Below are 22,366 nucleotides of genomic sequence, written 5' to 3'. Positions count from 1 at the left end.
CCGATCCAACATCAGTCTGCACACGCGGTTTATGAGACCCATGAACGTGCCAGGAGCATTGGTAAGCCCAAATGGCATCATCACGAACTCATAATGGCCATAGAGAGTCCGAAAAGCTGTCTTCTACACATCCTCGTCCTTGACTCGCATCTGATGATAACCCAATTGCAGATTAATCTTGGAGAACCAAGATGCACCCTAAAGCTAGTCGAGAAGATCATCTATCCTTAGGAGGGGATAACGGTGCTTCACCATTACCTTATTCAACTCCATGTAGTCGATGCACATCCGATGGGATACCGTCCTTCTTCTTCACAAACAGAATCGGGACTCCGCAAGGAGAACTAGTCGATCTAATGAATCCTTTTTCTAACAGCTCCTACAGCTTTGTAAATAACTCCTGCATCTCGGGAGGAGCCAACTGATACGGTGCTTTGGTTATAGGAGCCGCACCTGGAATCAAATCGATCCTGAACTCCACCTGCCTCTCTAGAGGTACCCTAGGTAAATACTTCGGGAATACATCCGGATACTCATGCACAATTAACACATCGTCCACAGTCGCCTTACCCTTATCCCGGGTATCCATGACATAGGCGACGAAACCCACACAACCCTGATAAAGGTAGCATCTAGACCTAGCTGCAGAACATATAACCGGCCCACACTACGGTCTCTCACCCTGAATCACTAAATCTCCCCCACTTCGGGTCCGAAACCGAACCAAATGATGCGCACAGTCGATTACTGTCCCATTAGTGCTCAACCAATCCATGCCCAAAATAACCTTGTTTCCACACAAAGGAATGGGAACCAGATCCACCGGATACTGCTCGCTGAATAACTGTAGGGTACACCCTCGATGAACCCTCGCAACCCGAATAGACCTATCGAAAATCTCGACATCAAGAGGACGATCTAGTTCCTTTAGAGCTCCAGCTAATCTCTTGCTAAGCGCAAGAGATATAAAAGATCGGGTAGCCCCTGAATCAAATAATACCAAGGCAGAGATACCGTTCATGAAGAACGATCCTAAAATAAAACACATATACATAAGCAACAATTCAATATAAATAAAGAGATAAGGAGAAGATACATACCCATCTCCACATCAGGAGTTGCTCGCGCCTCCTCTGTCGTCAGTTGGAATGCCTTGCTCTTCGCCGTTGGCATATCTGCCTGGACCTAATGGCCATTGGTAATCCTGAATATCGTAGGATCGGGTGATGACATCGGTCCTGCCGCAGCCAAACTCAGACGACAGGCCTTCTTGTGGCCCCTCTAATTGCACTGAAAGCAAATCAAATCGAATACCAAAGTGATGGGGGTGGTAGCAGTACAATCTCTACTTATGTGACCAGTCCGGCTGCACTTGAAGTAGCCAGAACCCACCCCTTTGCATGTCCCCTCGTGCGACTTGTGGCACTTGTCACAACGGCTACAACCATGCTGGTCTCTCGGTCTAGAATCAGATACCTTGGGCCTCTTGCCCGAACCCTCAACACTCGCAGCAGAATCTGGCTTCCTCTTTCTCTCCATCTTCAAGTCAATCTCCCTCTCCCTAGTCCTCACTATCATGTCTTCCAGCATCTTGCAGTTGGATTGGCTAACAAACTGCCAAATGTCACTCCTCAACATATCGTGGTACCGGGCCTTCTTCATCTCCTAGTCCACCACATATTGTGGAACCAGAATTGCCCTCTCCCTGGACATAGCAGTGATCTCAGTCACCGTCTCAGTAGTCTGACGGAGATCCTGAAACTCTCGCGCCAACTACTGCACCTCGATCACCAGTTCAATCTCGGCTCGGAACCTGGCGAAGAAATTACTCCAAGACATCGAATCAATAGCATCACCTCCTACAGCATGCCTTATTTCCTCCCACCAATTACGAGCCATGTCCTTCAAGATGTAGGAAGCTAGTCTGACATTGTCCCCCTCGGGACAACGTCTGGTACGGAAGGCGTTGGCAACATCTGCCAACCACCTGTTGCTTAAAATAGGGTCCCTAGCCCTATGATATTATGGCGCTCCACATGCCTAAAACTCCCTAAAGGTCAGAGAGCGCGTCCCGATCGACGCCATAATCTCAGCATGAAAGGCGCTCAATCTCTCATCTAGAATCTTCGGAATACCCTCCTTGACCATGCCAAAGATCACAAGAGTATGATCAAGGATGTTGTGTGTAATATTAGACGAGATGAACTCTCTCTTCTAGTCATCAAGCTGCCCGGCTCCAGAACCTGAGCCTGAACCCTCCCCGATACCGTAACTACCCATTGGCCTGCCTCGCAATACCACCATACTGAAAATAGACCACAAAACTATTAGAATAAGAATCAATGCGCATATCGGGGAAATCATAACTACACAAGCTCCCTTGCTTCATTACAACCCTCCTTAAATCGAGTATGGATCCCCTGCTTCTAGTAGTACGGGCCCATACTACCTTCCATGTGACATCCCCAATTTCACGGCCAAAAAAGACCAATTTGTTTATGCTTTGTTTTCAAAATCAGAGTAATCTTTTAAAGAAAACAATTGCGGAATTTGTTCCCAAAATAAAAATATGATAAGAATTTATCAAAGCATTCATTTAAAGAAATGTATTTTCATTATATAACAAAATCTTAGGATGTCATGTTCAATACAGACCAAAAGCATAAACAGAACAAAATAGACCTTACAACAGTTATTCATAACTACTGGCCTATAATCCAAAATCTCTTGTTATGTCAGCCAACTTATGCTCTCGTGCCATAACCTGTAATATAAAGAAAACTGAGAGGGTCAGGCTTGGGAGCCTGGTGAGCATATAGGGTTTTTAACCCACAATAATATAATTATTATATTCACTTATCAAAAAATCAATCCAATTACCCACCTCCATTATCTTCATTTATTTCTTAAAGATTTAGCCTAAGAACCGATTACCCTTCTCCCATTCATTCCTAAGAATTACCCTAAGGAATTGGCACAAAGTCTAGTGCTGCCATGGTTCTTAGATCACCTCTGGTGAACATGCAGTTCAAAATAATTAATGAACATCTAGTTCAAGAACACCCATTGAACACACTCCATTCAATAATACCTAATGAACACCTAGTTCAAAAACATCTAGTGAACACTTAGTTCAAATATCCCTGGTGAACTCAATCACCTAAGGAACATAGAGTACGAAAGCCCTTAGTTCAAACCACGTGATAATAATGTATATCTCGATCCTGCAAAACCACTAATATTATTAACACATATAAATCATATTTCTAAAATAATCTATCCCATCCTGTCAATCCCCACACACTGACCCTATACAATTATCTTACGAGATCTAGCCTAAGGAATCGATATGAACAACAACTGACGAGCTGCTTCGGAAATTCCCTGGAAGCAATCGAGGATCAATAAAGACATCAAATGAGGGGAATGGAATAAGTTTCACCACGAACCTTCATTCATAAAAGAAAGAACCACAAGACAGTTAAGTCAGGGGTAGTTATGTAGATAACAATGCCTAGGCGTGGTCCGACTATCATGTGGTATTATACCCCCAGACTCTACCTATCCCAGCATCGAACTTTGCCAAGCAGTGGCCTGAATACATGAGGTATTTCACCCCCAGACGCACCCTATTCAGCAATATAACACCGACATACCTAGCAGTGGTCTATTACCGACACACTTTATTAGGCAGTCTACGAAGTTCCCTTAATTACTTCGTGAAAAGAAAACGCTGACATATGAAGCTCGGTCGATCACTTCATAAAATAAACACTGATATATGAAGCTCGGTCGATCACTTCATAAAAGAAATGCTGACTCCAAAGCTCTCTCAAAATAAAAGTATGGGGAAATACTACTAGAGTACTCTCGTACGCTCCCGTAACTGACACACAAAATTGTCAAAAAGACTTTGTACATGATAGTACTTCTGGCACATTATAGTACTCTGGTATGCGAAAGTCTTGTACCTGAGAACATAATAGTACCCTAGCACAAGCAACACCCAAGACACAGAGCTTTGAAAAGGAATTCGTACATAAAATGTACTTCTGTACGTAGGACATACTCCACCGATCATCAATCTCGCAACGCACGTACTCTTAATAAGAGACTACCCAATGTCCAAACTTAATTGAACTAAACATCCCATTTAAGTCTTAACCCATCACTAGGCAAACCTACAATGTTTATAATCAATTTTTTTGATACTATCTCTGTTTAGGCAACGCCAACTAGTGTATACTTAACACAAGGTTTTAAGTAATAATATCATATATACACATCTTAACACCTATTGAACCATATCTGATTCGCACGTTGTATATCATCAGATATATCTAACACATATTTCAGACAATAACAAATACTTCACATACATATGTATATTTCATACTTTAATCAATACTCGTATTAAAATCACGTTCCTAAAAGCTACTATACACATGATACCTTATCGAATGATAACATATTTCAAAAATACATAAGCCATACTCCCGGATCTTAACTTTACCTCATTACCTAATCCATATTCCTGGATCTAAAACTAACCTCTTGATTTGATCCATACTCTCGAATCTAAAACTAAACCCTTGACCTGATCCATACTCTCGGATCTAAAACTAACCTCCTGATTTGATCCATACATCCAAATCTAAAACAAGTTTATCTCTTTATCATTTTATCTCATGGTCCAACCCATCTATTATCACCTACCAACAACCTCATATACCCATGTTTTTGACATCCCCAAAATCACGGCTAGAAAAGACCCATTTCATTTATGCTTTTTAAATTAATTTCAGAGTAAATCTTGCGGAATTTGTTCCCAAAACAAAATATGATAAAATAATATTTATCAAAGCATTTCATCAAGAGATGCGTTTTCATTATATAATCAAAAACTCGGGATGTCATGTTCCAATACAGACCATAAAGCATAAACGATAACATTACAAGTCATTCAACAAATATATACATATACAGACTAGTAAACAAAACAACTTGATGATTCATCCATCTTATGCCCTTGCGCCACTACATGTAATACAAATAAACTGAGTGGGTCAGGCTTGGGAGCCTGGTGAGCATATAGGGTTTTCAACCCACAATAAATAATTATATTTAATTTCACCAACCAACAATAACCCGATTCCCCATTCCCATTATCCTCACTTTATGTCCCTAAAACAACATCTATCTCAAGGGACATAATCTAGGATTTTCATCGGGACGGACATTACTGCTAAGGGGTTTCCTCAACAATAAATATCCTAAAGGAAACCATGAGGGGGATAGAGTACACCGCTGAACACATCGTTCACAAGACCTACAGGTTATGAACCTGCTAGCGTTCCACAGGACCGTCTAGAAAGAGTCTGTGGTCGTTATCCATACTCCGCTAAATAACTAGATCAACAACAACAACATCGAGGCCTCTCATCTGTTTATCACACATCAACTATCTACCCATGTTCGACCCAACATATTAGTAGATAAAAATATATATTTTTATACATAGTTTAAGACCTGTATAGCATTCTCATTCAATACATATTCCACATAATAGATGAGGCACACCCACATAACACGTATTTCATAGAGAATAAATCAGATTTATGAGATAGAAGAAAGTGAATATACATTCACACACATAACAACAAAATTATACACATAACACGTATTTCGTATAAAATACTTCATAATTATGCGTTAGAAGAAAGTAACTACACACTCACATGATCAGAAGATGATCGGACAGCACTACGACTTGTAGAAGTACTATTCTTCGATAGATCTGGAAGATCTTCACAAAAACCGGGCTCCTCGCGGGCAGAGCTTCGGCTCGGGAATCGCACTTCTCGGGATCTTCGGGGCTTCGAAACTTGCTTCGGGGCTTGAGAATAATATCGGGGCTTCGGGGTATAAATGGCACGCAAATCGAGGCAAAAACTAGAGAGAAAGGAAGAATTTGGCAAAAGAATAAGGCTGCCCTCGCATGCCCTTTTATAGGAGGCTGAGGCCTCGCAGTACGCTGGGCGTACTGCTTTAAGCGGGACGTACTCCTCCAAAATCGTCACTGCTTACGTATCCGAAGAACTCGAGTGCGAGGCGCGTCATGCTTCGCTATACGCTGGGGGTACAGCCCTACGCTGGGCGTAACCCGGATAAGTCCGTTAACTCCCCTTCGGATAATATCGGATTAATGATTAAATTTATATATTAATTATTTAATAAACTTTAAAAATTCATATCTTCTTCATATTAACTATGTTTTCGACGTTCTTTATATCCACGTGTAGGTGAGACTACGCTCTACAACTTTACTTTAGACTCCGTCGACTAATTTTGACTTTATTTTTATCATTTATGTTTAGTAGGTCGGGACAAGAAAACTTCGTTATAAATTCATAACTTCTTCATCTGATGTCTGTTTTCTCCTATCTTTTTAACGTTTCACTACAATTAACGATCTTGTTTAGATTGTTTCGGCTAAAAACCGCTCGGTCTCAAATCGAGTATTCGGGTTGCATACTGCTAAGCTGAAACTTCAGAAAATCATAACTTCCTCATACGAAGTCAGATTTAGGCGTTCTTTTTATGCACGCTCTCGGTTTAACGAACTCTACGATGTTCGTTTAGATCACTAGGGCTAAATATCGCTCTAACGTAAATTTCACTTTTTACGTCATTTAGCGTTGCCGGTTCTGTCGCGAAACTTCGACAGGTCATAACTACTTTGTTATAACTCGGATTTCAGCATTCTATATATATTCAGTATCCTCATTTCAACTACTACAACATTATCTATAGATATCGAGCTTTTCTAACATTTCATTTTGACACTTATTTTTATTCTTAATTACATTAAATCACACAGTTAAGCACCAAACACATAATACTCAAATAATACACTTCTATTATCTCAAAACGGGTTACAAAGGTTAACCTAGACTATTACATCAACATTAAAGACAAGCCCAGAAACACAGGCGTTACAATTCTCTCCACCTTCGAATGATTCCGTCCCCGGAATCACACATCAACAAACAAATGCGGATAGCGACCCATCATGTCACTCTCCGTCTCCTATGTGAGATTCGGTCCATTCGTGTGTTTCCATCGGACAAGCACTAACTCGACCATCTTGCGTCGCAACTTCTTAGTCTTTCGGTCAATAATTGCCTCTGGTTCTTCAATCAACCTTTTGTTCTCATAGATTCTCAACTCCGAAAGTGGAATCATGTCGGGAACTTCTCCCGTGAACTTCCTCAAATAACACACATGGAAAGTGTTATGAATTCCATTCGGTTCTTCTGGTAGTTCAAGCTTGTAAGCTTGGTTCCCAATCCTCTGAAGAACTTTAAACGGTCCAATAAACCTTGGACTTAATTTTTCCCTTTTACCAAATCTTATAAGTCCCTTCCACGGCGAGAATTTAAGCAAACCTGAATCTCCAACTTCAAAAGTCATCGGTCTTCACTTGTTGTCAGCATAGCTCTTTTGACGATCCTGAGCTGCTAACATTCTTTCCCTAACTATTTTCAACTTTTCAGCAGTTTGATGGACTATCTCCGGTCCCATAAACTGCTTTTCCCCGGCCTCAAGCCAACAAGACGGCGTACGACACTTTTGTCCATACAAAGCTTGATAAGGTGCCATCTTTATGCTTGAGTGGAAACTATTATTGTAGGAAAATTCTACCAAAGGTAAATGTTCATCCCAGTTGCCTTGTAATTCCAGGGTACATGCTCTTAGCATATCTTCAAGTGTTTGTATCATTCTTTCGCTCTGAACATCAGTCTGTGGATGGTAAGTTGTACTCAAACACAACTTGGTACCCAGTTCCTCTTGTAGACTTTTCCAAAATCGCGAGGTGAAACGGCTGTCACGATCTGACATAATTGTTAACGGAACACCGTGAAGCCTCACTATTTCCTTCATGTAATAATTCGCAAGCTTTCCATAGACCATTTCTCCTTGGCTGCTATGAAATGCGCACTCTTAGTGAATCGATCAACGACCACCCAAATCATGTTGTGACCATTCTTTGTTTTGAGTAGTTTAGTGACAAAATCCATAGCGATGTCTTCCCATTTACCCATAGGCACAGGTAAAGGTTCTAAACTCCCATATGGTTTCTGATGTTGTGTCTTGACTCTCACACAAGTCACACACTCGACCACATACCTTGCAACATCAAGCTTCATTGTTGGCCACCAGTAGTAGGGTTTCAGGTCCCTATACATTTTAGTGCTACCGGGATGAATCTTGTACATGGTCTTATGAGTTTCTTCCATCAGAAGATCTCTGACTCCTCCTGTCTTAGGTATCCAAATCCGATCTTGGAACACCTTCAGTCTATGACTGTTTATACCGAACACCAACGTTTTGCCCAAACGTTCCTCCATTCTGTCATTCTTCTCAGAAGCTTCCTCTTGAGCTTTATTTATACTTTCCACAATGGTCAAGACAACTTCAATTCTTAACGCTCTTAGCCTTTTCCTTTCAAGATTGACTTTCCGACTGAGAGCATCAGCAACAACATTTGCTTTACCAGGGTGGTAAAGTATCTCACAGTCGTAGTCCTTAAGTAAATCTAGCCAGCGTCGTTGCCTCATATTCAATTATTTCTGATTAAAGAGATATTGGAGACTCTTATGATCAGTGAAAAGTTTGCACTTCGTTCCTCAGAGGTAATGCCTCCATATCTTCGGAGCGAAAACTACCGCTGCCAACTCCAAATCATGAGTCGGGTAGTTCTTTTCATGCTCTTTCAATTGTCGAGACGCATATGCGATCACCTTATCTCTTTGGGTCAAAACACAACCCAATCCAACCTCAGACGCATCACTATAAACAGCGAAGTCTTCAACTCCATCGGGTAGAGAAAGTATCGGTGCCTCACATAGTTTCTTCTTTAGCTTCTCGAATGCTTATTTATGCTTATCACTCCGAGCATAAGTAGCTCCTTTGTGGGTCAAAGTTGTCAATGGACTAGCGAGTGAATAAAAGTCTTGGATAAACCTTTAGTTATATCCGGCTAATCCCAAAAAGCTTCGGATCTCCGTGGGACTTTTTGGTTGTTCCCACTTCATTACAGCTTCAATCTTTGCTAGATCAACCATTATCCCTTCTTGGTTGACCACGTGACCCAAGAATTGGACTTCTCGAATCCAAAAATCACATTTGGAGAACTTTGCATACAGCTTCTCCTTCTTCAAAAGTTCTAACATTTCTCGCAAGTGTCTGCCATGCTCCTCTTGGCTTTTCGAATAAATCAGAATGTCATCTATGAACACTTTCACATATTTATCTAGGAACGGATTACAAACCCTCTTCATTAAATCCATGAATGTTGCTGGAACACTAGTTAGTCCAAACGACATAACCAAAAACTCGTAGTGCCCATATCGTGTTCTGAATGTAGTCTTCTCTATATCCTGCTCTCTTACTCTCAGCTGATGATATCCTGACCTAAGATCGATCTTCGAGAAATAGCTCGAACCTTGCAATTGATCAAACAGGTCATCAATCCTTGGCAACGGGTATCTATTCTTTATCGTTGCTTTATTCAGCTCTCTGTAATCAATGCACATCCTCATGCTCCCGTTTTTCTTCTTTACGAATAACACCGGAGCTCCCCAGGGCGATGAACTAGGTCTAATGAAACCTTTGTCCAATAACTCCTGAAGTTGCATCATCAGCTCCTTCATCTCCGTCGGTGCTAATCAGTAAGGTGCTTTTGCTATTGGCGTCGTCCCTGGTAACAAGTCTATTCTAAACTCCACTTGTCTATCAAGCGGTAATCCGGGAAGATCTTCGGGAAATACTTCCGGATAATCACAAAAGACAGGAATGCTCTGCATCGCCTTTTTCTCCTTCTTAGCATCTATCACAAATGCTAGATAGGACGTACATCCTTTAGCCAAACACTTTTTGGCTTTCATCAATGAAATGATTCCAGAATTTACTCTGCGTTTATCTCCATACACCATAAACGACTCTTTCCCAGGCGGGTTTACCTTTACAATCTTCTTCTTGCACAATATCTCGGCGTCATTGGCGCTAAGCCAATCCATTCCCAACACGATGTCGATACCATTAAGTTCTATAGGCAATAATTCCTCGCGGAACTTATTCCCATTCAAGTCAATTAAGATGTTTTTCATACGATGGCTAACAGGCACAAAATTGCCACTAGCAACTTCGACTAATAAGGCATTATCTAGTCTATCAACATGCAAAGCTAGTTTCCTACCAAATTCATGCGAAATAAAGGAGTAGTTGGCTCCAGAATCAAATAAAATTTGGTCAGGCAATGTGTTTATGAGAAAGGTACCTAAAGCGACATCAGCTTCATCTTTAGCAGCTTCCAGTGTCATCTGGAATGCTCTCGCCTTCGGATTTGGCGGAATGTTAGGTCTTGCTGCCTCCTTCTTTTTTGGGCAGTCCCTCGACATGTGTCCCTCCTCACCATAACCATAGCAAACTTTGTTAGCGAGGGTGCATTCATTGGCATAGTGCCCTGGCTTTCCACATTTGAAGCATGTGGCCACTACCTCACATTTCCATGATGCTTCTTCTTACATTTTTTGCACCATTTCGCTTCCCCTCCTCCTCCTCTCGAACTAGACTTCGAGAACTTGTTTTTCTTATTGGACCCTGAAGGTCCATCTAACTTCCTTTTCTCACCAACATCTATCCTTTCCAGACCCTTTTCCTTCTACTGGGCCTCCACATTCTTAGCTGCTCGAACAGTTATTTTCAGAGTGGTTGTCATCTTAACTGTCGGGCCAAAGTCGGCAGGCAGTCCATTAGCAAACCTCTCAATCTTGGAGAGTTCCGTTGGCACTAGGTACGGAAATAACTTCATTTTCTCAGTGAATGCAGTAGCATAGTCATCTATGCTCATCCTCCCCTTCTTCAAGTTTTGGAACTCATTGTTCAGATCAATCAGATCTATATCTGAACAATACTGCACCCTTAACTGTTCCAAGAACTCCTCCCATGACATTTTCAGGGCTTCTCCTCGTGGCATAGTATCTGCCAACAACTTCCACCAACTCAATACTCCAGTCTCCAGTTGTCTAACTGCAAAGACAGTCTTCTGTTTATTGCTACAGTTGCAACTTTCAAATACCTTCTCCATTTCGGAGATTCAATCCATAATCTCAACAGGCTTCGGGCTTCCAGAAAGACTTGGCGGCTTGGCGCCCAAGAAATTCTTGTACATTCTCCCATCCTTGTTGTTTCTCCTTTCCGGATCGTTCCTTCGTTCTCCTTGAGTCCCAACTTGACTCACCATGAGACTATTGTTCCTTTCCTCCAATTGCTCGGGAATCAATTCAGGTTCCTCGATGGGCATGATAGGTTCGTCCCTATTATCATGCAACATCTGTCGCATTTCATCCCTTTGTTCGGCTAACATAGCCCGAATCATGGCTTGCACCCCAGCCATTGTTATTGGTTCTGCTGCTGCTGCTACAACAGGTATTTGCTCAATCACTGGTGGTTGATTCATGTTTTCATCCGCGTTTCCAACGCCACTCCTTGTTCTCACCATTTTTGATCTATACACCGAAAAAGGTGAAATTAGATCCTCATTCACGATAGATAATTAAAGCATCCTTATTACTCTGAAACGTTTACATGCTAGTTCCAATACCGTAGACATACGCTTAGAATCTTAAACACATAAGGTTTCCAGATCCGGTCGGCAACAGACCATAGATCCGAACAAATAATATCATATATGGAAACATATAACATTTAGCACATAAAAGCATTTTAGGCAACTTTCCTAAAATAAACTAGTGCTCGTGTCTGAAATATAACAGGCACACATCTAACAACCTTCACTTAGCATTCTAAGTTTAAGTCTAGAAATCCTACAAATTCCTAGTTCGCTTAAACTAATGCTCTGATACCAACTGTGACATCCCCAAAATCACGGCCAGAAAAGACCGATTTCATTTATGCTTTTTAAAAGAATTTCAGAGTAAATCCTTTTGATTTAAAAGAGTTGCGGAATTTGTTCCCAAAACAAAATATGATAAAATAATATTTATCAAAGCATTTCATCAAGAGATGTGTTTTCATTATATAATCAAAAACTCGGGATGTCATGTTCCGATACAGACCATAAAGCATAAACGATAACATTACAAGTCATTCAACAAATATATACATATACAAACTTGTAAACAAAACAACTTGATGATTCATCCAAATAAACTGAGTGGGTCAGGCTTGGGAGCCTGGTGAGCATATAGGGTTTTCAACCCACAATAAATAATTATATTTAATTTCACCAACCAACAAGAACCCGATTACCCATTCCCGTTATCCTCACTTTATGTCCCTAAAACAACATCTATCTCAAGAGACATAATCTAGGATTTTCATCGGGACGGACATTACTGCTAAGGGGTTTCCTCAACAATAGATATCCTAAAGGCAACCATGAGGGGGATAGAGTACACCGGTGAACATATCGTTCATAAAACCTACAGGTTATGAACCTGCTAGCGTTCCATAGGACTGTCTAGAAAGAGTCTGTGGTCGTTATCCATGCTCCGCTGAATAACTAGGTCAAGAACAACAACATCTAGGCCTCTCATCTATTTATCACACATCAACTATCTACCCATGTTCTACCCAACATATTAGTAGATAAACATATATATTTTTATACATAGTTTAAAACCTGTATAGCATTCTCATTCAATACATATTCCACATAACAGATGAGGCACACCCACATAACACGTATTTCATAGAGAATAAATCAGATTTATGAGATAGAAGAAAGTGAATATACATTCACACACATAACAACAAAATTATACACATAACACGTATTTCGTATAAAATACTTCATAATTATGCGTTAGAAGAAAGTAACTACACACTCACATGATCAGAAGATGATCGAACAGCACTACGACTTGTAGAAGTACTATTCTTCGGTAGATCTGGAAGATCTTCACAAAAATCGGGCTCTTCGCGGGCAGAGCTTCGGCTCGGGAATCGCACTTCTCGGGATCTTCAGGGATTCGGAACTTGCTTCGGGGCTTGAGAACAATATCGGGGCTTCGGGGTTTAAATGGCTCGCAAATCGAGGCAAAAACTAGAGAAAAAGGAAGAATTTGGCAAAAGAATAAGGTTGCCCTCGCATGCCCTTTTATAGGAGGCTGAGGCCTCGCCGTACGCCGGGCGTACTGCTTTACGTGGGGCGTACTCCTCTGAAATCGTCACTGCTTACGTATCCAAAGAACTCGAGTGCGAGGCGCATCATGCTTCGCTGTATGTTGGGCGTAACCCGGATAAGTCCGGTGACTCCACTTCGGATAATATTGGATTAATGATTAAATTTATATATTAATTATTTAATAAAATTCAAAAATTCATATCTTCGTCATACAAACTCCGTTTTTGACGTTCTTTATATCCACGCGTAAGTGAGACTACGCTCTACAACTTTCGTTTAGACTTCGTCGGCTAATTTTGAATTTATTTTTATTATTTATTTTTAGTATGCCGGGACAAGAAAACTCCGTTATAAATTCATAACTTCTTCATCCGACGTCCGTTTTCACCTATCTTTTTATCGTTTCACTACAATTAACGAGATCTTCGATTCTCGTTTAGATTGTTTCGGCTAAAAACTGCTCGGTCTCAAATCGAGTGTTCGGGCTGCATACTGCTAAGCTGAAACTTCGGAAAATCATAACTTCCTCATATGAAGTTAGATTTGGGCGTTCTTTTTATGCACGCTCTCGGTTTAACGAACTGTACGGCATTCATTTAGATCACTAGGGCTAAATATCGCTCTAACATAAATTTCACTTTTTACGTCATTTAGCGTTGTCGGTTCTGTCGCGAAACTTCGACAGTTCATAACTTCTTCGTTATAACTCTGATTTCAGCATTCTATATATATTCGGAAACCTCATTTCAACTACTACAACATTATCCATAGATATCGAGCTTATCTAACATTTCATTTTGATGCTTATTTTTATTCTTAATTACATTAAGTCACACAGTTAAGCACAAAACACATAATACTCAAATAATACACTTCTATTATCTCAAAACGGGTTACAAAGGTTAACCTAGACTATTACATCAATATTAACGACAAGCCCATAAACACAGGCGTTACAATGTTCTACCCAACATATTTGTAGATACAAAATACATATACAGTTTAACTCATTAAAACTTATATAATTCGTCCATTTCACAATCATCTCAAATAAACAACAATATATTATACACATAGCACGTATTTCATAGCAAATACTTAATATTTATGTGTTAGAAGAAAGTGACCACACACTCACTTGATCAGAAGATGATCGGGTAGCACTACGGCATCAAGTAAACAGAACTGAGCATAACCTAATCAGGCCATCTTGTCACTGACTGATCAATACTAGCATGCAAATCTATAAGCTCATATAACAGGCATATAATGGCATCTCTCCTAGATCCTTAGCCCTAATCTAGCATGCAATTCACAATTCATAATTCATATAATATATAAACATTTATGGATATTTTGGGATAACTTACTTGAGCTCGGCTGATTGCATGCACCACACCCTTTTCTATTTTATAAATTATTTTTATAAAAATGTTTTCTTTTGAAAATTTCTACCAAGTCCTTAGATTGAGTTCAGACACACCCGAGAGTGTGCCTGAATCCCTCAAACCGGCCACGGGGACTGTTTCACCCCTACCACTAACACGTAATATCATATCATAATCATGTTGTTAGACATATCTGGGGTGTCCGACCTACCCTTCGGTCCTAACGACCGAATCAGGGGACTATTCCCCTCCTACTACCACTATCGCATATAACATATCATACTGGAACATAGAACACATCAGGTAGTAGCAAACCTATACAATTATCACAAAGATAATCATCTAAAGACATTCCCTGCTGGTGGTCCGACATTGTGGCCGTAGACCCGCCTCTACTGGAAGGTAACTCACCTCAATGTCGTGTAGTGTCTGCAATGTCATCGGTATAGAAATCAAATCTTCTCGACTCCTCAATCCCTACACAACATCCTATCTACATTACCATTTCATACTCATACCCTACAAGGGTCAACTCAAGTCCAAGTCAAAGTCAATGTCAAAACCTTGGTCAAAGTCAACTTTAATTAACTAGACTCGCTGAGTTGGTCCACCAACTCGTCGAGTCCCCACGTCCACAAAATGCTACAACCTCGTCCCTACCCATCGAGTCTACCAAGAGCTCGACGAGTTCTCTTTCAACAAACACTGAAACGTTCTTTAACTGACTCGTCGAGTTCATCCTTGAACTCATCGAGTTCATCTTCATCTGAATGAAGGTGTTTAGTCCATGACTCGCTGAGTTCTCCTTGAACTCATCGAGTCCGTCTTCATGTGGTTAGGACATTGCCTTGAACTCGCCGAGTTCCTCCTTGAACTCGTCGATTCCTTCGATCTTCAAGTCCATAACAAACCCCAACAAGCTGATTTTACCTTCAACTCAACCAAAGACCATTTCCAAAAGACGTTTGGGGGAAACTGCGACCGGACTCGCCGAGTCTCTCTTTGTCCAAAACTATACATTCGATTTTAATCAGTCTTAATGCATCCAAACCATAGATCTAACCTCCTAGGGTCCATATTATACGTAAAGTTCCAACTTTGACGTCCATGTATGAGGTATTTGACCCAAATGACTCTAGAATGAAGTCTACAAGATGCATGGAGTGCTTATGGAAAAAAAGTTGGCACCTTTATGCCATAAGAACCCCCAATGGTTCCAGATCTAAAGCTATACCCTCAAAGAACCACAAAATTCCGAGTATGGCACCTTTAAGGCTTACAAAAGGTATAAATGAACCCTAACTACAGATCTAAGAGATAGATGGTTAAGGTTTCAGCTTTATACCTCAAGTGAGTTGGAAATGCGGCACAACCTCTGGATCTAATAGCTTCCACTCAAACTTCCAAGATCCTTATTCCTTTTCAAGCTTCACAATCACCACAAAAACAAAAAATGGCTCAAGAACACTCAAACAAGGTTAGGGTTTCGATCTAGGGTTTCTCTGAGTTGGGATGGACGATGGAGGCTGGGTTGAGGCAAGATTGGTTGTTTAAATAGGGTGAAAACCCTAAATGTTAGGGTTTCATCCAGACAGTCCTACTCGTTAGGTCGGGCTCCCGACTCATCGAGTAGGCCATTAAACTTCTCGGTCAAAATCGAGTCTACTCGACGAGTTGGGCCTCCAACTCGCCGAGTCCCAGAGCAAAATATGAAATTACTTGAAGCTAAATACGTACCAGGAACCGGGTGTTACATCAATTTATCACAAATCATAGTAAAACATCATAGTGGAATCTCAATGGTGTGTGTGTGTGTGCAATGCAGTCATCCTGAGCTCTTCCCTTTACAATTGGAAGTACTTGAAACATAAACTAAAAATCGTAAGCACAAAGCTTAGTGAGTTCCCTAAAATACCACATACCAAACATATAATAAACATATAGTGGGCCCCGTCCAACATCGGACCGCGTCCAGCATTGGGCCACGCCCGACATCGGGTTGAGCTTGGTAAAATAGGCCCCACCCAATATACAATAACATATATCGAAATAACAAATACACATACAATAATCACACAAATACATAGCATATAGATATCCATCACACCCCGCCCGACATCGGGCGTTAGCCCGTAAGACATATAAACACAAGTGCATGCAAGAGTCACAAAGACAAGTAGCATACTAACAACATAATATAAACATGGGCTAGCCTTGGTGCATTCGACCCACTAAACCTGGTAAGGAAATTCACCTCGCATACAGAAAGGTAGTTGAATGGATCCCGGCTCCGAATATCGACTCTACTCAAACCCTAATCATAAAATATTTCCTTAAGTTCAGCACAAAATGTCCAGAAGCCCCTTATAGGTCAAACTTGGTCAAAGACTAAAGTTAAAGTCAAAGTTAACAATCCGAGTTGACTCAACTCGCCGAGTTCATCCATAAACTTGCTGAGTTTAACGAAACTAAGAGCTTCATGACTTAGATCTTAACTGAAATGGCCTCAATAAGGGTAAAGTTTTCAACTTTACCCCTAAGAACCACCATAATGGGTTCAAAACCCAAACCTTAGGCATACAAGGGTAAGGACTTAATCATTAAGCACTAAATCACCAAAGGCATAACCCCAAACTCTAAATCTGATCCTAAAAGTTGAAAGACCATGTAAAGTTTCCAACTTTACCTTCACCATGCTTAGAATAAGCTCAAATGCTCAAAAGAAGCCATAAGATGGACTGAATGAATGCATGAAGCCCTTAATACCATAAAGTTGGCACCTTTACGCCAAAAGAGCTCATGAGGATCATAGATCTGAAAGAATAGCACTTGGGACTAAAAGAATCTAAACTAACCCAAAAAGAGATATAATCAAATATTAAGCAAGATTAGAACTTTATCTCTGAAATAAGCTGGAAATGATGCAAAGAATCAACATCTGAAGGCTCCTACTTGAATCACCACCTTGCACCAAGCTTCTCTTCCTTCAATGAGCTTAAAACACACTAAAACACACCCACAATAAGCTCATAACACTTAAGGAGGTTCTAGGGTTTCGATATTAGGGTTAGGGGCTATGGAGGCTGGAAATGAGGCCAACACCTGGGACTTAAGGTGTTTAAATAGGGTGCAAACCCTAAAATTAGGGTTTCCTCCCCTGCTACCAACTCGCCGAGTTCAGGCACCTCAACCCGTCAAGTTGACTCATTAAACTTTGCGGCAAAAACAACTTCAACACGTCGAGTTGAGGCTTCCAACATGACGAGTACTCCTGGAAAAATGCACTAATTTGAAATAAAATCATACCAGAAACCAGGTGTTACAATTTGTTTCTTAGGATCTTTCACGCTTAGATCCAAAAATTCATTGTAATGTTGTTTTTAGCTAACATCTTGTTGGTTGTTGTCATTTAATAAAATTGTTCATGTCATCCAAAAAAACATGATCGACATACATGTGCACATATATGACTGAAAATACACTAAACAAAACAAAATGTTGTCATGTACGATTTACCACACTACATCAAAAGTTTGTCATTTAGAGGGCATGGGTTGCCACTTTAGTCATGCTAATTTTTTTCTAAAATTAATTTATATAAAAAAAAATAATCAATTTAAATGAATTATTTTTATAAAAACTAAAATTTCAATAATATTGAAAAGAATTTGTAACAAACCTAAAAAATATAACATAGAGTTTTTTTTAAAAAAAAAAAAAAAGAAAGAAAACATAGAATTTTAAAAAAAAACATATAAATTAAAATTACAAACCTAGAAATTAACATACAAAATATTGATAAACCTAAAGGATATCTTCTTTGGAAAATTGACCTTCTAAATCATCCACCGATCATGATGAATGTGGTCAACGGTCCAAATATATTTTGTCAAGCCTCTATGAAGATCATGATGGATCTCAACATCATGAATTATTCCTCTTATTACCATATAATCGTCGCTTCCAACCTCAAATGCTTGTTTCAGTGGAACGATCTCATTTTTATTATACTCACATATTGCATTTCCTTCATCTTTGAAAATCATATGATATAAGTATGCATCACCTTACTCATTTTCTTCTCTTCAACAAAAACTACATGATATTTAAGTATATGTTGCCAACACTATTTGACAGGGTTCAACATCATTCATCACCTTCTCTTCAACATTTTCTGATCATGTGGACAAGACAATGACTTCACAAAACAATAATGCTCAGGATAGATCTCGTCCACAAGATAATACACATATCTATATGATGTTCAATGCACATTAAACAAGTTGGTGTATTTTTGTTATACATGTCGTCGAATAACGGAGACATGTTAAGAACATTTATGTCATTCAGGGAACTAACAGAACCAAAGAATGCATGCCATATCCACAAATCATATGAGGCCACCGCTTCAAGTATGATAGTTTGATAACCATCATCACCTTGGTTTTATTGGCCTTGATATGAATTCATGCAATCGCCCTATTCCCAGTGGAGGCAATCTAGGCTTCCTAGTATTCCAAGGACGTCATGCAAATTTGAATGATGAACATATAATTTTTGGATGTCACTACAAGTGGGTTTATGCAAATATCGTGGACCATATAATCTCACGGTATACTTACCAAATTTGTGAAGGCTTTGTCGTGCAATATGTCTAGACATCCTAAGATTCTCATACGGTGCATCGGGGGAAGTAGCATATGCTAGTTGACGAAGTGCAATTGTGCATTTTTGTAAGGGAGTAAAACCTATTGTGTGTTTGCACGTTGTCATAAATATGGACACGCTTCAATGACATCGTTAACTATATGCTCAAACAATTTTTTGTGCATACAAAACTGGCGATGAAAATAATAGCCTTGGAAAGTCGCGTGTTCATCAAAATAATCTTGCATGAGCTGTTGGTGAGCGGCTCTACGATTTCTTTGTATGGATCTTCTATTTTTCTGCCTCACATTTTCGGCATTTTGTTGATGTAGTTCTTGTATCTTCTCTTCCGCGGATTGAATGATATTTGCGGCCGATTCTAACACCACATAAAAAAGACTGAAGATGAAGATGATGATAAATTTTAAAGAGGTCGAATAACGGAGACATGTTAAGAACATTTATGTCATTCAGGGAACTAACAGAACCAAAGAATGCATGCCATATCCACAAATCATATGAGGCCACCGCTTCAAGTATGATAGTTTGATAACCATCATCACCTTGGTTTTATTGGCCTTGATATGAATTCATGCAATCGCCCTATTCCCAGTGGAGGCAATCTAGGCTTCCTAGTATTCCAAGGACGTCATGCAAATTTGAATGATGAACATATAATTTTTGGATGTCACTACAAGTGGGTTTATGCAAATATCGTGGACCATATAATCTCACGGTATACTTACCAAATTTGTGAAGGCTTTGTCGTGCAATATGTCTAGACATCCTAAGATTCTCATACGGTGCATCGGGGGAAGTAGCATATGCTAGTTGACGAAGTGCAATTGTGCATTTTTGTAAGGGAGTAAAACCTATTGTGTGTTTGCACGTTGTCATAAATATGGACACGCTTCAATGACATCGTTAACTATATGCTCAAACAATTTTTTGTGCATACAAAACTGGCGATGAAAATAATAGCCTTGGAAAGTCGCGTGTTCATCAAAATAATCTTGCATGAGCTGTTGGTGAGCGGCTCTACGATTTCTTTGTATGGATCTTCTATTTTTCTGCCTCACATTTTCGGCATTTTGTTGATGTAGTTCTTGTATCTTCTCTTCCGCGGATTGAATGATATTTGCGGCCGATTCTAACACCACATAAAAAAGACTGAAGATGAAGATGATGATAAATTTTAAAGAGAATGGAGAAGTAGGTTTTGATGTGGTATGTAAAGGTATGTGAGGTTGTATTTATAGGTAAAAAATGATTTTTTTGAAAATGAGTCGTTAGCTCATTGGTTTAAGGCAACTAATTGAACACGGTAAAGGTATGTCAAGATCTGATGCCAAGTAGCACAAACCGAGGGGGTGGCACAATGTTTTCCAAGTATACTTAGGATTCATCAATGGTTTTTGAGCTCTACTCTGCCTAAGCTTATTATTAGGGCGTGTTTGTTTTATAGGATTCCTAAGGAAAGTGAAGGAAATGGAAACTACTATCTCATGGTCATCGTGTTGGGCTTACCAATCGAATGACATCAGATTTCAATAATCATATTTTAATTATGTAGTTGATTGATTTCTAATTCTTTCCCGGTACATCAAGAATCTATATTCAATTCCATATATTTTTAAAAAATAACATAGTTATCCTCCTATTATCTATATGCTTTTGAAATTATATATATATATATATATATATATATATATATATATATATATATATATATTTATATATTGATTGTCATTATCTTTTCCACAAATACTATCTCCCTGCAATCATATAATTATATATATCCCAATCGGTACTGCAAAACAATTCCATTAACGATTATTTTTGTTGTGCATTGTTGTTGTGCGCCTGCCTGTGCTATCCAGTTTGACCTGAGGTTCGTTATCCTTCCTTTCTTTGTTGTATCATTTTCACTGACAAGTAAAAATGTCAAATTCTTCTATATTTTTGCAATTAACAGTGTTTCACCGTTCTTTTATATATTTGTGTGTGTGCTTCATCTTCGAGTAATAGACACTAATCTCGAATTCTACTATACTTCACCTCTATTTTCTTTTGTGTGACGTATCTGCAATTATGCCTACAAGTGTATAAGTAATTGTTAATTTTGTGGTACTAGTTGTTGGTAGAAGTATGCATACCAACTATTTTTGTTTTTGCTTGTGTGGTTTTTTTTTTCCTGCATGATTTGTTTTGTTTTCAATACTTCTGGTATTTATGTTTGTTTTCTTGGAAAAGATGAGACAAACATCCTACAATATTTCTGGTATTTATGTTTGTTTTCATTTATTACATGGGATATTTTCACATATATTTCACCATGTATGTAGTTTTCATGGTAATATATACTATAAAAGTGTCATATTTCATAATTATATATTATATATACATCTCTTTTCACATTTTAAGTTGCTTTTAGTACAATTCATTATACATTCGATATAAAACACAAGGTTGATCGATCATTTTATAATGTCAACTATTTGAGTTTTGGAGTCCACTAGGACAATTCACTTTCATATATAAATATATTTGATAAAAATGCTTTTTGAAACAAACATTTAATTCCTTTTTATACAAAATTACTTGTACCAACAAATTTCAACTACATCTCAAATTTTTTGACGATTAAAATTCACAACAATGTCAACCATTAAGTCTTTTAAACTGTAAAAAAATTCTTTTGTGGAAGATGAGCAGGAAATGGTACGAATTAGTCTAACTGGAAGCTAACATAAAAAGAAGATAAGTCAAATAGTCGTTACATTTTGGATTGAAGTTACAAATAATATTACATGGTTTCTTATCATGGTGTACAAGCAACTACAAATATATAGAATAGGTAAATCACGTATCAAAAATATATCGTCGGATGTGGATCGACAATCAATAATGCACAAATACTCTTACAAAAGTTACACTAAGTGCATATCAAATCTTAGGATGAGCCGAAGATGTTTTACAAAGTTGTGTGACATGTTTTACACATTAGGTGGGTTAAAAACAAGTACACATATGGATATTGATTAACAAATGGCTATATTTCTTCACATTATTGCACATAATGTGAAGAATCGGGTCATGATAGGTCGTTTCCAGCATT

The sequence above is a fragment of the Lactuca serriola genome, chromosome 3, assembly GCF_051521515.1.
Source record: "Lactuca serriola cultivar US96UC23 chromosome 3, Lser_US96UC23_V15, whole genome shotgun sequence".
NCBI classification, from domain to species: Eukaryota; Viridiplantae; Streptophyta; class Magnoliopsida; order Asterales; family Asteraceae; genus Lactuca; species Lactuca serriola.
Note: the sequence above shows the minus strand (reverse complement) of the source record.